The sequence below is a fragment of the Stegodyphus dumicola genome, chromosome 2 (assembly GCF_044657685.1).
Source record: "Stegodyphus dumicola isolate Sdum_Otavi_A_Nest chromosome 2, ASM4465768v1".
NCBI classification, from domain to species: Eukaryota; Metazoa; Arthropoda; class Arachnida; order Araneae; family Eresidae; genus Stegodyphus; species Stegodyphus dumicola.
In genome coordinates, this window is record NC_140769.1 from 85084820 (window position 1) to 85098664 (window position 13845).

At 34.9% G+C, this 13845-nt stretch overlaps 1 protein-coding gene across 2 annotated transcripts in view; it reads left to right on the top strand.

Annotated features, from left to right (window-relative positions):
- LOC146998503 (uncharacterized) overlaps positions 1-13845 on the top strand; it is a 173269-nt gene that overhangs the window by 59704 nt on the left and 99720 nt on the right. Inside the window, exon 2 of one of the 2 annotated variants that reach the window (XM_085810831.1) lies at positions 7092-7155. The exons of the other annotated variant lie outside the window; for it this stretch is intronic. The gene's annotated coding sequence lies outside the window, so the exon portion shown is untranslated. The remainder of the gene's footprint in view (positions 1-7091; positions 7156-13845) is intronic. 2 annotated transcript variants of the gene reach the window in all.

The following is a 13845-nucleotide window of genomic DNA, read 5'->3' on the forward strand; positions in this document are numbered from 1 at the left end:
GTTGTTTAAATTCTTGCTCTCTTTGTTCCACAAACAATAATTTATCTAATGGCGTAATTAACTTTCGTCCTAAAAATAATTCTGCTGGAGTTTTCCCCGTAGTATCGTGATTTGCCGTTCTTAAACCATAAGCTAACTCATTTATATAGCCATCCCAGCGCTTGTGATGTGTGCTAACATAACTTTGAATTATTTTTACAATGTTTTTATTAACTCTTTCTGCTATGTTTGCCAGTGGTCTATACGGAACCATTTTGATATGGCGTATGCCAAGTCCAGTGCAAATATTTTCAAATATTTGGCTAACGAATTGTTTACCGTTATCACTAATGACTTTTGTCGGTGCACCGTATTTTAAAATGTATCTGTGTAAGAATGCATCTGCGACTGTTTTGGCTGACGCGCGTTTAAGTGGAACAATTTCTGTCCATTTTGAAAAATGATCTACAATTACTAAAAGAAAACGATTTATATTTAACTCACTCTGGGGAAAAGAGCCAAGAAGATCTATGCCTAAAATTTCATTCGGAAATGTAGCGCGAATGCTATTTAAGTACCCGGCCGGGCTGTAATTAATATAATTTATTAACTGACATTGATTGCAGGACCTGACATACGCAGTTACTATTTTGTATAATTGCGGGAAATATACCGCCTCGCGTACCCTTTTTAAAGTCTTTCTGACCCCTAAATGACCCGCTGTTTTCGCGTCGTGTAATTCCTTCAAAATGCTTAATCGAAGCGAGGCTGGGTTGACTGGTTTGTACTCGAGATTTTCGTTTGTTGTTTTCGTATAAAATAATAAATTATCTATTATTTCATAGTTTTCTGCTCTATTTCTTATCGCATCGATATCTGTGTGCTCAAAGCTTTCGGGGACTTTCAAATATGCATAGATACTTCCAAATTCAGGATCAGCTTTCAATTCAGCAATCATTGTATCTCTAGAATCTAAAATGTTTGAAGTCAGCACAGCGCATTTAAGTTCATTGCCTTCATCGTCCAGTTTATACGAGAAAGTGCGTCAGCTACATTGTTTTCTTTCCCCGGTTTATATTTGATTATTAGATTATATTCTTGGAATTTTAAAGCCCATCTTAAAAACCTGGACGTTAGGTTTTTTCCCGAGTAAAGTCTACCAACAACCGCATGATCCGAAAAGACTGTTACTGGCGCTTTGCCGAAATAAACTCGAAATTTGTGTACAGCCATTAATACGGCTAATGTTTCTCTCTCTGTAGCTGTATAATTCCTTTGTGTATGATTCAACGTTTTAGTAAAAAATGCCAAAGAATGGCCATTTTGCATAAGAACCTCACCCACAGCATAGTCCGACGCATCTGCTGCAATTTCCAGGTTTTCGTCCCCCTCCGGGAATTTCAAAACAGGGGCATTGATGAGCGCTTCTTTTAATCTTTCAAATGCGGTATTTGCTTCCGCGGTCCACGTGAATTTACTTTTCTTTCTTTTAATTACAAACAAGGGTTCAACAATATTAGCAAAATCTTTTATCAATGACCGATAATAAGAACATAACCCAAGGAAAGAAGAAAGTTTCTTGGCGGGGTTGGGAGGTGGGAAATTCTTGATTGCTTTTATTTTTGAATCTTGATTTTCTATACCCTTTTGCGAAATTTTATAACCGAGATATTTAAGTTCTTTAGTTGCGAACTTATATTTTGAGGCGTTAATTGTAAGACCGGCCTCTTTTAATAATTTAAAAACTTCTTCTAAATCTTTAATATGTTGTTCCAACGTACTAGTCGTTATAATTATATCATCTAGATAGATTAAAGTCGATTTTCCTAGAACAGGCTTTAGAACAATGTCCATAGCTCTCTGGAACGTTGACGGGGCCCCACACAACCCAAAGGGCATGCGTAAAAATGCATAAGTGCCCGATTTTGTTATAAACGCGGTTTTATGTATGTCTTCGGGTCTCATAGCTATTTGATAGTAGCCAGACGTTAAGTCCAAAGTAGTCATGTATCTTGTAGATTTAATCTTTCTAATAATTTCCTCCATAACCGGCAAAGGGTAAACTGGGAATTTAGTAATACTATTAAGTTTTCTCTAATCGATAGCAAACCTCCAAGCCCTTTTATCCGAAGGAGGAAACTCGTTCTTTTTCCTACATAGTACGACTGGACTCGCGTACTCACTATTTATGGGCGTTATTATTTTTTTCTTTAACATTTCCTGAATATGTTCTTCTATGATTTGCTCTTTTTGTTTATCATAGCGGTAAGGTTTAGTCCTACAGGGTTCGTCGTCAGTTAACTGTATCTCATGCGTAACTATTTGACAGCTAATAGGCCGTTCTGAAAACAAGTTTGAGAAAGTACTCACCACTTGCTGGATGTCTTGACTTTCATGGTCATTCAAATGGCTAAGGTCAACTTGCGGTTGTTCCACTGGTTCCACCACCCTCTGATCCATCTCCAGCACGATAGAACTTTCCTGGAAATTCAGTTTGGCCTTCGCGGCTTTTAAAAATTCCATACCTAAAATAAGTGGACTTTGCAAATTTTTTACTACAAAAATTAATACTTTAAGGCTTTTATTTTGAACCTGTATCTTTAAAGATAGTTTTCCGATACATTGACAAGTTTGTCCTTGTGCTGCTATGATTTCTGTGTTTTTATTTTTAAATATTCGTAACCTATTAAGGTTCTTCTTAAAAAAAATATCACTCATAAAATTACCTTCTGCTCCTGTATCGATAAGGGCTTCTACTGGTACATCGCCAACCAAGACTTTTATAATTGGTAACTGTGAGTTCTTTACGATGACCATATTTAAGTGTCTTCTTGAGGGTTTTTTCAAAACTTCCGGGGTCTGGACCCTCGCTTTCACAGGCCCCTCTACTCGTTTAAAGCTTTCCTTTCTTTTCTTCCTTCTGGGTACGCGGACGTTTGTTTTCAAATTTCCTTTTTGGGCCTTGACCTTCGAGGTTCGATGAGTTAGCTTGATAGCTCTTTCCCCCATAAGAGCGATATGCGTTTCTGGTTTGGTCATTTGAAGATTGCCTTCGGATACTTTGAGAATACGATGCCCCTCTATCTTTTTCCGCTATTCTGCGATTTTGGAACTTGACCGCCAATTCGAAGAGCTCCTGCAATGTGCTTGGGTTTCTAATTTCAAAGTAATCTTGAACCGCAGGTAGCAATCTTGGTAAGATTATTTCAATAATCTCCGCGTCGGGTTTCTTCCCATACAGCATATCCGTCAGCTTAATTTTTCGCAGAATAAAGTCCGTCAACTCTTCTATATCCCGTTGATAAAAACTATATAGTTCGGCTTCTAGCCTTGCTCGATCTTTCATTATGGGGAAGGCCTTTAATAACGATTTTTTGAAATTTTCAAATGTATATGTCTGGCCTCCGAATTCCCCCAATTAAAATTTGCCTATATTCTTCCACCATAGCGCGGCCTGTCCTCTTAGTGCAGATGTGGCGATGGCAAATTTTGTCTTTCAGGCATAGGGTAGAGCTGGAACTGATTGTCGAGGCCTTCTAGAAATATCGCCACCGAATTTTTTCCGTTTAAATTGACGTTTGGCTTCATTGACGCTCTCATCGTCTGGACCAGGTATCCAAATCCTTCCAATTGGCTTGCTATTTCTTGTTGTTGTCCAGCAACTTCCATCCAATTTTCGGCCATTTCAGTTCGACAAGTGTTCGGGCGCCAATGTAATGTTGCGCGCTTCCAACCTGCAAGGAACAATAGTGGTGACTGCTAAGAACTGGAAAGTAGAAAAAGTCTTGAGAAGGGTTTAAATCCCTTTTTATTCAAACTTTAGAAATTACAAATGCGTGCTCTTGACGCTCACAAACTATGCCGACCCGGCGGTAAAATAAAAATAAGAAACTTGTAGGGTTTATATTTATTTTAACTAACATTTATTTTAAGTTTAAACTATCTTTCCTGTCAAGCCTTACTTTCCCCTGGAATTGCCAATACCAGAGTATGTAAATTTTAGTAGAACGCGCAAGGATTCAAATTATCAGCGGAAGTATTCTGAGTTAAATAGAAAGGAAACGAGTTCGAGGTGTGCTGTTCGTACTTCACGAGCGCGGAGGTAGTTAGCCAGAAATTGAAGAACCCTGCGTTTCGGCCTGTGTGCGTGCCTTGGAGAATTGTTAATCGTTCAACGTGATATTCAAAGTTTGCTGAATTAGCAGCGGTATTGTAAAACGCGGTGAGGTTAGTTACTTTTAGAGAGCCTCGTAGTTAGAGTCTTGTTATTATTTTCTTTTCAGGTTCTTATTTTTATTTTACCGCCGAGCCGGCGTAGTTTGTGAGCGTCAAGAGCACGCAATTGTAACTTCTTAAGTTGAATAAAAAGGGGCTTAAACCCTTAGCAAGACTCTGTCATTTTTCCAGTCACCTCTTGGTTGCGTGCAAGTTGGAGGCGCGCAACTCTACAAACTCAAAAAAAGAATAATAACAAGTGACTAACTACGAGGCTGTCTAAACGTAACTAATCTCACCGCGTTCTAAAATACCGCTGATAATTCAGCAAACTTCTGAATGTTACGTTGAAAGATTAACAATCTGCCGAGGCAAGCACACAGGCCGAAACGCGTGGTTCTTCAATTTCTAACTAGCTACCTCCACGCTCGTAAAGCAAGAAAGCACACTTTCGAACTCGTTTCCCTTCTATTTAACTCAGATACTTCCGCTGACAATTTGAATCCTTGCTCGTTCTACTAAAATTTACATACTCTGGCATTGGCAATTCCAGGGGAAAGTAATGCTTGTCAGGAAAGATAGTTTAAACTTAAAATAAATGTTAGTTAAAATAAATATAAACCCTACAACGTATGATAAAGTTCTATTCCATATGCTTATTCCTATCCTGCTTTTAATAATACCTTTTATGGTGAAAGCCAGTTCCAGTTAACTTTATTTTGTAATCTGCGTAAATGCGTTCCCCATGACTTGATGTTTTATACTCTTAGTTTCGGGAGCCCAAATCTTTTCATGAAAACATGCTACTGAGTTATGCGGACATAATAAAGTGTTATTTAAAGTAACACTTTACTAAAGTAAGACAATTATTTAAAATAACGTTTTACGTAATTTTAACCTGAAAACAAAGAGAACACATTTTTCCCATACGGCATTGTGTGTTCTTTCTTGAGTGAACACCCAATTGCCAAACGGAGTCTTGTTTAAATTTTATTAACAGGTCTTACTGATTAATTCTATTGACAAAATTGAACTGAGAAAAGCGAACGTAATGAAAAATTATAACATTTTATTACATCCGCACAGATCTATAGCACACTTTCATTAAAAACTTTTGGCTTCCCAAACACGGGGTATACAACATCTGATGGTATCGGTCACTTTTACTCAGATTATTAATTAAAACTTGTAGAGACATTATGTTGTTTTAATCAGGAGACATAAAAAATGAGCAATGCCCTCGCCGGGACTCGAACCACGGACCTCTAGAATACGCGCCTAGCGTGCTGACCACTATACCACGAAGACATGCTAAGATGGTGGGAGAAATACCTTATAAACTATTTTTTTTCTTTTATGTTTAAAAAAAATGTATTTAAAAGCAGCATATTTAACGCTGTCACACAGAAGAACAAATGGAATACAATCAAGAACAAGAAGAAGAAGAAGAAGATGCAAGAAAATGTTCGACAGTGACCCGTTTGGTCGAAGAAACCTGCTCAACCAAGCGTCTGTGTACGACGGCAAGCACCGTACTACTAGCTCCGACTATCTATACTCTTGCGCCTAAATGCCTAACGTCGCCTCATAAGCTTAGAAAGCTTGATTTAAAATTGAAAAGTCTGATATTTTTCTTAGCTAAAATGTAAAATATTAATGTGCCAACCTTGAAGTAATCGGTGTAATAGTGAAATTGTTTGGGAAGACACGGGTAGAATAATTTGGAAGAAATTTTGTTACTAAAAGGTATTTTTCAGTCTCATATGCAGCCATTATCAAAAGTAATTTGTTATTGTAAGAAAGCTGACAGAGATCTGCCTTATCAGATGCAAATAATAAGCAAGAGATCATGATTGCAATGAATTGAATTTTAAGGGTAGTAATGGCATAAATGAAACTGTGGCTGTATTAGACTAGCACTAGATAAATAAGAACAGGAGGTGAACCTTTATGAAAAACAGAAACTTCTAGGGGCGAATTGATTTACTTTGAACAACACCTAAGAAAATTACTGATTTACTTAAGTATTGTTGAAATGCTGACGCATCTTAGTATTAAAAAAATGAATAGAAATATCACTCATTTTTAACATAACTTTGCTTTACTTATGTAAATATAATAATCATATATACGCATCAATGTGGTCTCATGCATATATTAATTAATGCAAGTTTCCTTTCTTTTATTGTTCTTATTATTTGGGTGTTTTGTAACTATTTTGCAGATGCTTAGGGAAAGCGAATATGATCATTTTATTAACTGGTTTTTTGAATAGGTAAAATGGATTCTTGCTCATATAGAAGTTTGAGGGGTTTTAAGTAAACATTTTAGGGCCTCCGTATTAATTTAGTGTTTCTGTAAGGAAATCACTTTCCAGCTGATCGAGTCATTATCTCTCAGTCAATAAAGTAATTCTCTATGCTACCTCAACGAGGTTCTTAGCTTCCTTCAATTTTGCGTATTCTTTCTTAACTCACATTTCTTGCACCATATGCTTTTTACAAAGGATTGCGACTTATAAATTTCCTTTCAAATTGCATTTGTATCAAACACATCTGATTTTGTTTTACATTTCTTTGACACACTTATGTATATGACACACTTCTGCCATTTCTCTTATGTCAGATAATCGCAGCTCCATATATTTTTGTATATTTAAAATAATTTTTTCCATTATTTCACGATATTTCGAAATTTCTTCAACAATATCAGTTTCCTTATGCAACAGCAAATAACATATGCTAAAATTGAGACAGGTATGTCTAGGACTCACGTGTAATTTTGTTTGTTATTTCAGTGCTTTAATTTTAAATTCCTCAAGTTACTTTCGTCTTTTCAGGTAATTTGAAATCCATTCCAAGGAATTCATTGTAATAAAGTTTTCTTAAATATTTCAGCTGTCATGTGAAGCTTAGTGGTCCCTCCTGGATAATATATGATGCTTTTAATTTGGACTATGCTGTAAGTTTTCACATTTTGCAAACAATCTTCGGTTGCTGTTATTATATATTACTTCTGCCTAATCCTGAGACATAAAATTCGGTTTTACAGCAGTTGGCAAGACTCATTATTATTTCTCTAATCGCTTTTATCGTCAGATTTTCTTAACTTAATTGTTTACATCATAGTTTTAATATTTTGAAATTACTATTACAACCATTGTTACGATACGAAATACGCAAACTAGCTGAAAGAGGAAAGACGAAAGGAGCGTTGCGTGGTAGCTGTGTATATAGAAACAAAGTTATCTGTAAGAATTTATAACATGTTATCTACACTGATTGTTGTTTATGTTATCAATAGTGTTTTACTGATAGATTTTCATGTTCTGAATGATGATTATGTTTTTAACATTAGTTGGTATTCATATTCACTGGTAATACATTATTAACACTTATCTATGTTAATATTGTTAACATTGTTATCAATATGTATTTATATTCGTGTTCTTTAATAACATTTTATCAATTCTGATCGACATTAGTATTTTCTTACAATGTTAACTTAACGATGTTACGAATCTCCATCGGTATTGATAAGGTTCACTCGTGTACAAAATTGAGAGAATTTGCAAATTATGTCTATTTTTACGTAAAATATTTAACCAAAGGTATTAATTATGCCACCGAAGAATTATGCAAATATTCAGAGTTTAATACTTAAACGTGTCTGTGAAGCTGTGATTCGGGAGGGAATATAAGCGCACGGGGGATTTTTGGCGATTTGTGTACGCCGACATTCGCCGTGTTCCTCGAAAGACTTGAGTAAATTTTATAAGGTATCAGGTAAAGAGAGTAAACATGAACGTATTAATGATGAAATGAGATACAGAATCGTCAGTAAATTGGGGGCAGGCCAGTCACAAGCGCAGGTGGCTACAGAGCTGAATGTAACGCCCAGTGATGACCGCAACTTGTGGGAACAGTTTTAGGACGCTAGATCCATACCGAAAATACCTGGATAAGAACATTGAAGATCCACAACGGCTAATGAGTATCGTTAATTGGCACTTTCAGCGCTGGGACATAGAACTGCTATAGCTTCACACCTCTCGTTTGAGCTATACGATGCCACTGGAATTCTAGTTTCATGGTACTATCACTCGGTACTATTCATGTACATGATACTATTTCATGAGGACTATCACTCGAATTCGTGTGATGGTTTAAGATATGGTCATTGTAACTTAATTTTTCATAATAGTACGCTAACCTAACTGCCTGTAAATTACATCAAAATGCCTGCGAGTTATCACCCTAAAATGAGATTTGCACAAATCAAACAAAAGTTGATTAAATCACCATACAGCTGAGGAGAAAAATTACAAAGGCCTATACTTCTTCATACCGAAGTTTTAAAAATCGGATGACCTGCCTTCTATGATGCATAACTATTGAAAAATCAAATCACTTGTTTTAAAACACCTGGATAAAATCCTCTAACTATAGAAGATTTTCACTTGGATTGCACAAAAATTTGCAGTTTGGATTGCATAGAAATTGATACGGGGCTTCAAGATAACTTCAAACAGTTGAATTTGCGAGTGCACAACCACCAATGTCAAGAAGCTCTTCACACAAATCGTGTGAAAATTTGATTGCATTAAACAGCCTGTTTGTGCTTTATAATATATCATATCCTTTTGGTCAGAGCCGATACATGTAACGTGAACAAAAAGAAAGATTGCATTTAACCCATTCTTAACTGTTAGGAGAACTTATAATTTATCTTGCAGCATTACTGATACTTTATCTTGCAGCATTACAATTATAATTAAGTTTTTTTTATAAAATAGTTTTTAAATGGAAAGGCTGTGCAGGAGTCCACCACTATATTATAAAAAATGTCACAGGAAACAGTTATACGAAAATGTGACACATCAAACTCTGTTGCACAATAGATAAATTTATTTATTATTATTACCAAAGAGAATTCCATTAAATTGTTTCTTAAAACTATGAATAAATAAGATTACTTATATTTAAACAAGATAATTCATTTTGTTCTTTATCCATTTTCAAAAGAAATTTCCTTTCACAAGTCAATATAAAAAAGATTTTTTTGGTCCAACAAAAAAATAGACAACTTTCCAAAACCACCTTGTAGAGACATTAGGTATATTTTTGGAAGCAGGCAAGAAGAGAAACTAGCAACTCTTTCGGCGGGAATCGAACCACGGACCTCTGGAATACCGACCCAGCGTGCAGAACCACTACACAACGAAGGCACGCTAGGAAGGTGGAAGAAATACCTTATAACCTCAGAGAAACAGTAAAAATTAGTTCGAATGGGTATTAAAATATTTTCAGCAACTTTCGCATAAATTAGAAATCTAAAATTTATGAAGGTTACAAAAGAATCTGTTCCTTTCTACAGAACCAACTGAGATATCACTTTCTTGTTCTATTTCCTTCATATCTATTTAACATTTTTCTCTAAAAAATATAAAAACAGCTTGAGATGACCACAAAGACAGGTTTTAACAAATAGTTGCTTGTGTGGTAATTAATAATAATATAGTATATAACTGATGATTAATTCTTGAGCTGTTATACGAGAAACCGAGTTGATCACGACATACTAGAAAAAGGGAAGTAAAAAATGATTTTCCTATACTCCACTTAATTGGAAATTCAAATAGCTATTATCAATTACATTTTCACTTAAAAACTGTTTACGATCAAAAATGAATAGACAACAGTTAAGTAATGCTATAATATTTTATAAGTCAACGATTTCTTGTTGATGAATTAATGAAATATAAGTATCACATTTGGTTTCCGCAATGAAATTTAATAAAAAGTGCAGAGCTGTTTAAATCCAGAATAGTACTATTTATTTAGCGTTGAGTTTCCTGAGTTCCATATTTGTTTTAATACATATTTACGAAATAATCACTGTATTCTGATTCTCAAGTGCCGTTAAGTGGGGTAGCTCAAAATGAATCTTCCCTGAGGTAAAGGTCATAATTATGCCTTCTAGGTCAAAATCTGAAAGGCAAAATTTAGGATGTTCCCTGTAAGTGAAATTTTATTACTTAATCATTTTTCTAGTTACACACTACCAGTGCACTTTTCTTTTTTTCCATACTTCGCTAGTATAGCTTTCACTCATAGCATATCCTTGGCTATGAATGAAAGATCTTCACAACTTTCTACGAAGCTGAACTTTTCACGAAATGTTTTATTTTGGTGTGTTGGTGTATTTAATTATGGCAAAGCACACTAAGGCTATCTGCCTAAGAGGAGGGATGGTTTCCGTGGAGGACTTTCTAAGGGAAACTGGCTCGTATACACGTTACACATGGGGAAAACCACGAAAACACCCATGCAGCCAGCCCGTTCGCGGGATTCGAACCTCGGACCGAACTACCAGTGTTCAGCGACTTTACCGCTCGGCCGCTGGTGGGCCTGTTTTATTTTGTGTCCGGTGTTTTTGCGGATTTGAGAGATATATTACGTTTTCTTGTTTGCTTTATGATTGAAAAAGGAAAATATCTTCTTTTAACTCACTGAATTGAGTTTATATGTATAAACTTGCTACTTATCTATATATCTTCTATATATAAACTTACTTATACCATCTGATGTGAACACTAAAAAAATAATTCAGGGTATAAATAAAAGAATTACACTATATGACATAATTTAATTATTGATTAATAGGAAAAAATATTATTGTTTAACAATCCTTAAATAGCCCACAGAATATTAATAATAAACTAAATTTTAGTGTTGTGCAAATACCTTATAGAAGAATGTTTTGAGTACATTTTAGTCCTTTACATATGTTAAAAAAGAAGTTTCGTTAATGTCTTCCCAGACCAACTACTTCTTCTATATATGAAGAAGGTCTGGACTGAACTCGGAGATGAAACAGTTTTAAGAAACAATACATTTTCGATGATGGAATTCTTCCAATTTACCTAAAACATAAATTAGAGACTAAAATATATGAATATTTGTTAACATAAATAATAAAGATTTTGGCTAATGGAACCAAAGCTTCAGAAAAATAAAATTCATCCTTCATAGACAATTTCTCAAAAACGCCATAAAGATCTTCCTGTAGTCTAGGAGTTTGAGGCGTTACAGATAACTCAAAAAAAAAAAAAAAAAAAAAAAAAAAAAAAAAAAAAAACCTATACCTAAAATTGAAGCCACGCATAGTGCATACCGAGACAGACGCAAAGTGATAATAAGTGAATCGTATAGATTAAATGACAATGCCAAAACTTTTCAGTCTCCGTCAAGGTCCATTGAATGGTTGGATACAAATATGAATCTTTTAGAATATCTATGCAAAGTTTAGTATTTTCATGGATAGCTAAGGTATTTTCAAGCCATGAATTGTATTTCACCGGTACTCTTAATAGACAAGTATAGGGCTCAGTTAGGTTAAAGGACGTATCCGAATAACAGGCGATGAGGCCGCAAAAAAGCATAAATAGCCAAAAAGAAGTTTTTAATGGTTACTGAATTGCCAATCATAGAATCTGCAAAATATCAGGAAAACAGGAAATAATTAAGGTCGGAGCTTAGCAATGCTTTGTGCCCGCTTGCACCAAGTTGCCCGCGAAGCCATTTTTAAGTGTCCGCCTTTCGAATATCTAAATTCTAAATTTTAGATATTTGGACAGCAAACAATTAAAACTGTAATCAATAATTTTAGTAAAATTGTTGTTTGATCTTCGGCCCACCAGAGGCCTAGCGGTTAAGTCGCTGAAAAACTGATTGTTCCGAAAGAGGTTCGATTCCAGGTGAACTGGTTGGCTGCATGAGCGTCTCCGGGGTTTTCCCCTTGTGTAACGTGTGTACGAGCCAGTTTTCTTTAGAATGTCCTTCACGAAGGCATCCCATCCCTTAGGCAGATAACCGCAGTGTGCTTTTCCGTAATTAAATTAAACTATTTTATCTTCAGAGTTTAATAATTGCAGCAATCATGCTGCAATTAAATTTTTGACAAAAACCTGAATCGTAACTATATGTAGATAAACTCTACATTACTAGATGATTCAATTTTCGAGTGCCAGAAACATCTGATTCCATCTACGGTGAACATTTTCTGACCACATAATCCTCACATGGCTTTGTCCAACCACGACATGCTACACTTTACATCCGTTGCCTCTTCGTATCTACACTTTTCATTTCATGAATTTGTATTCCGAATTGTAAGCAGAGTACACATTCTTCATTTCATATTAAAATATAACGTAAAGATACGAACAATGTTGCTTTGCAGTGGTGGTACAAGGAAAATAGTTTCATTTCTTTTTAATTATTGTGCGTCAGTAACTTATTTCATTACACAGCAATAACAGTTTCCAGTTTTCGTGGTTGGCTAGCAACATTTATGAACATCCTGCTACAGCAAAATTTTCGTAAATGTTTTTCAGTGGCAAGATCATAGCAGCTATTATAATTCACATAAGTTAACTCTATTTTGATATAAGTATATATATATTAGTAGTTTATTTTTTTGCATTTATTTTTATTATTATTGGTGCCGATCGTGCCTACCATGTCCATTGAACTCCCGTATTTTTGAAATATGCCTTCATAGTAAAAAAAAAAAAAGATTTCCGACCGCTGAATTAAGGAATGGTGAGATGAACGAGAAAATAAAGAAATAATAAGATTTACTTCGGAAATTTTATCGAAAACTAGCAGCTTCGCTGCCAACCTTCGTCTTGCTTTTAAATGTACCGGAAAAATGGCTGAAGGGAACACCAAACGTTGAATTCAAAAACTGCGTAGGCCCACCAGGGGCCGAGCGGTAACGTCGCTGAACACTGGTAGTTCGGTCCGAGGTCCGAATGCCGCGAACGGGCTGGCTGCATGGTGTTTTCGTGTTTTTCCCCATATGTAACAAGTATACGAGCCAATTTTCCTTAAAAAGTCCTCCACGAAGGCATCCCTCCATTAAAGCCGATAGCCTCGAGTGCTTTCCCGTAATCTAATAAACCAAACCAAACCAAACCAAACCAAAAACTGCGTAGAATTTTACTCTGCAGAAGAACTTCATAAAAAAAAAAGTTATTACGTATAACAAAATTACAATGAAATAAGTAATATCCCTTAAAACAAATATTAATTATCCTAATAAATAAATTAACCAACTTCCCTTTGCAAAATCTTAATAACTCAAATGGTATAAGGGAGGTTAAGGACTTTGTTCCTAAAAAAATCACTCAAAACTTTTCATTATCTTAAAGACAGTGAAATGAGCAATAAATAACATAAAAGAATACAAAAAACAAAACATTCTGAAAAGCAAAGTATAATTAATGATATTTTATCTTATATTTTCAAGAGAAAAAAATTACAATGAAATAAGCTATATCCCTTAATACAAATATTAATTATATCCTAATAAAAAAATTAACCAACTTTAAGTTGAAGAAAAAAAATTATTAAAAACTTTTCAATATCTTACAAATGAAATAAACAAAAAATAACATGAAAGCAACTCAAAAAACAAAACATCCCGCGCAGAATTTTATTCTGCAGAACAACTCTATCAAAAAAAATCAATAAAAATGTATTATATATATATAAAATGACAATGAAATATGCCAATCTCTTAAAAACAGTGACATAAGAAATACGATGAAAAATTGTTGCCAAACCCATATTTCTAATAGAATGA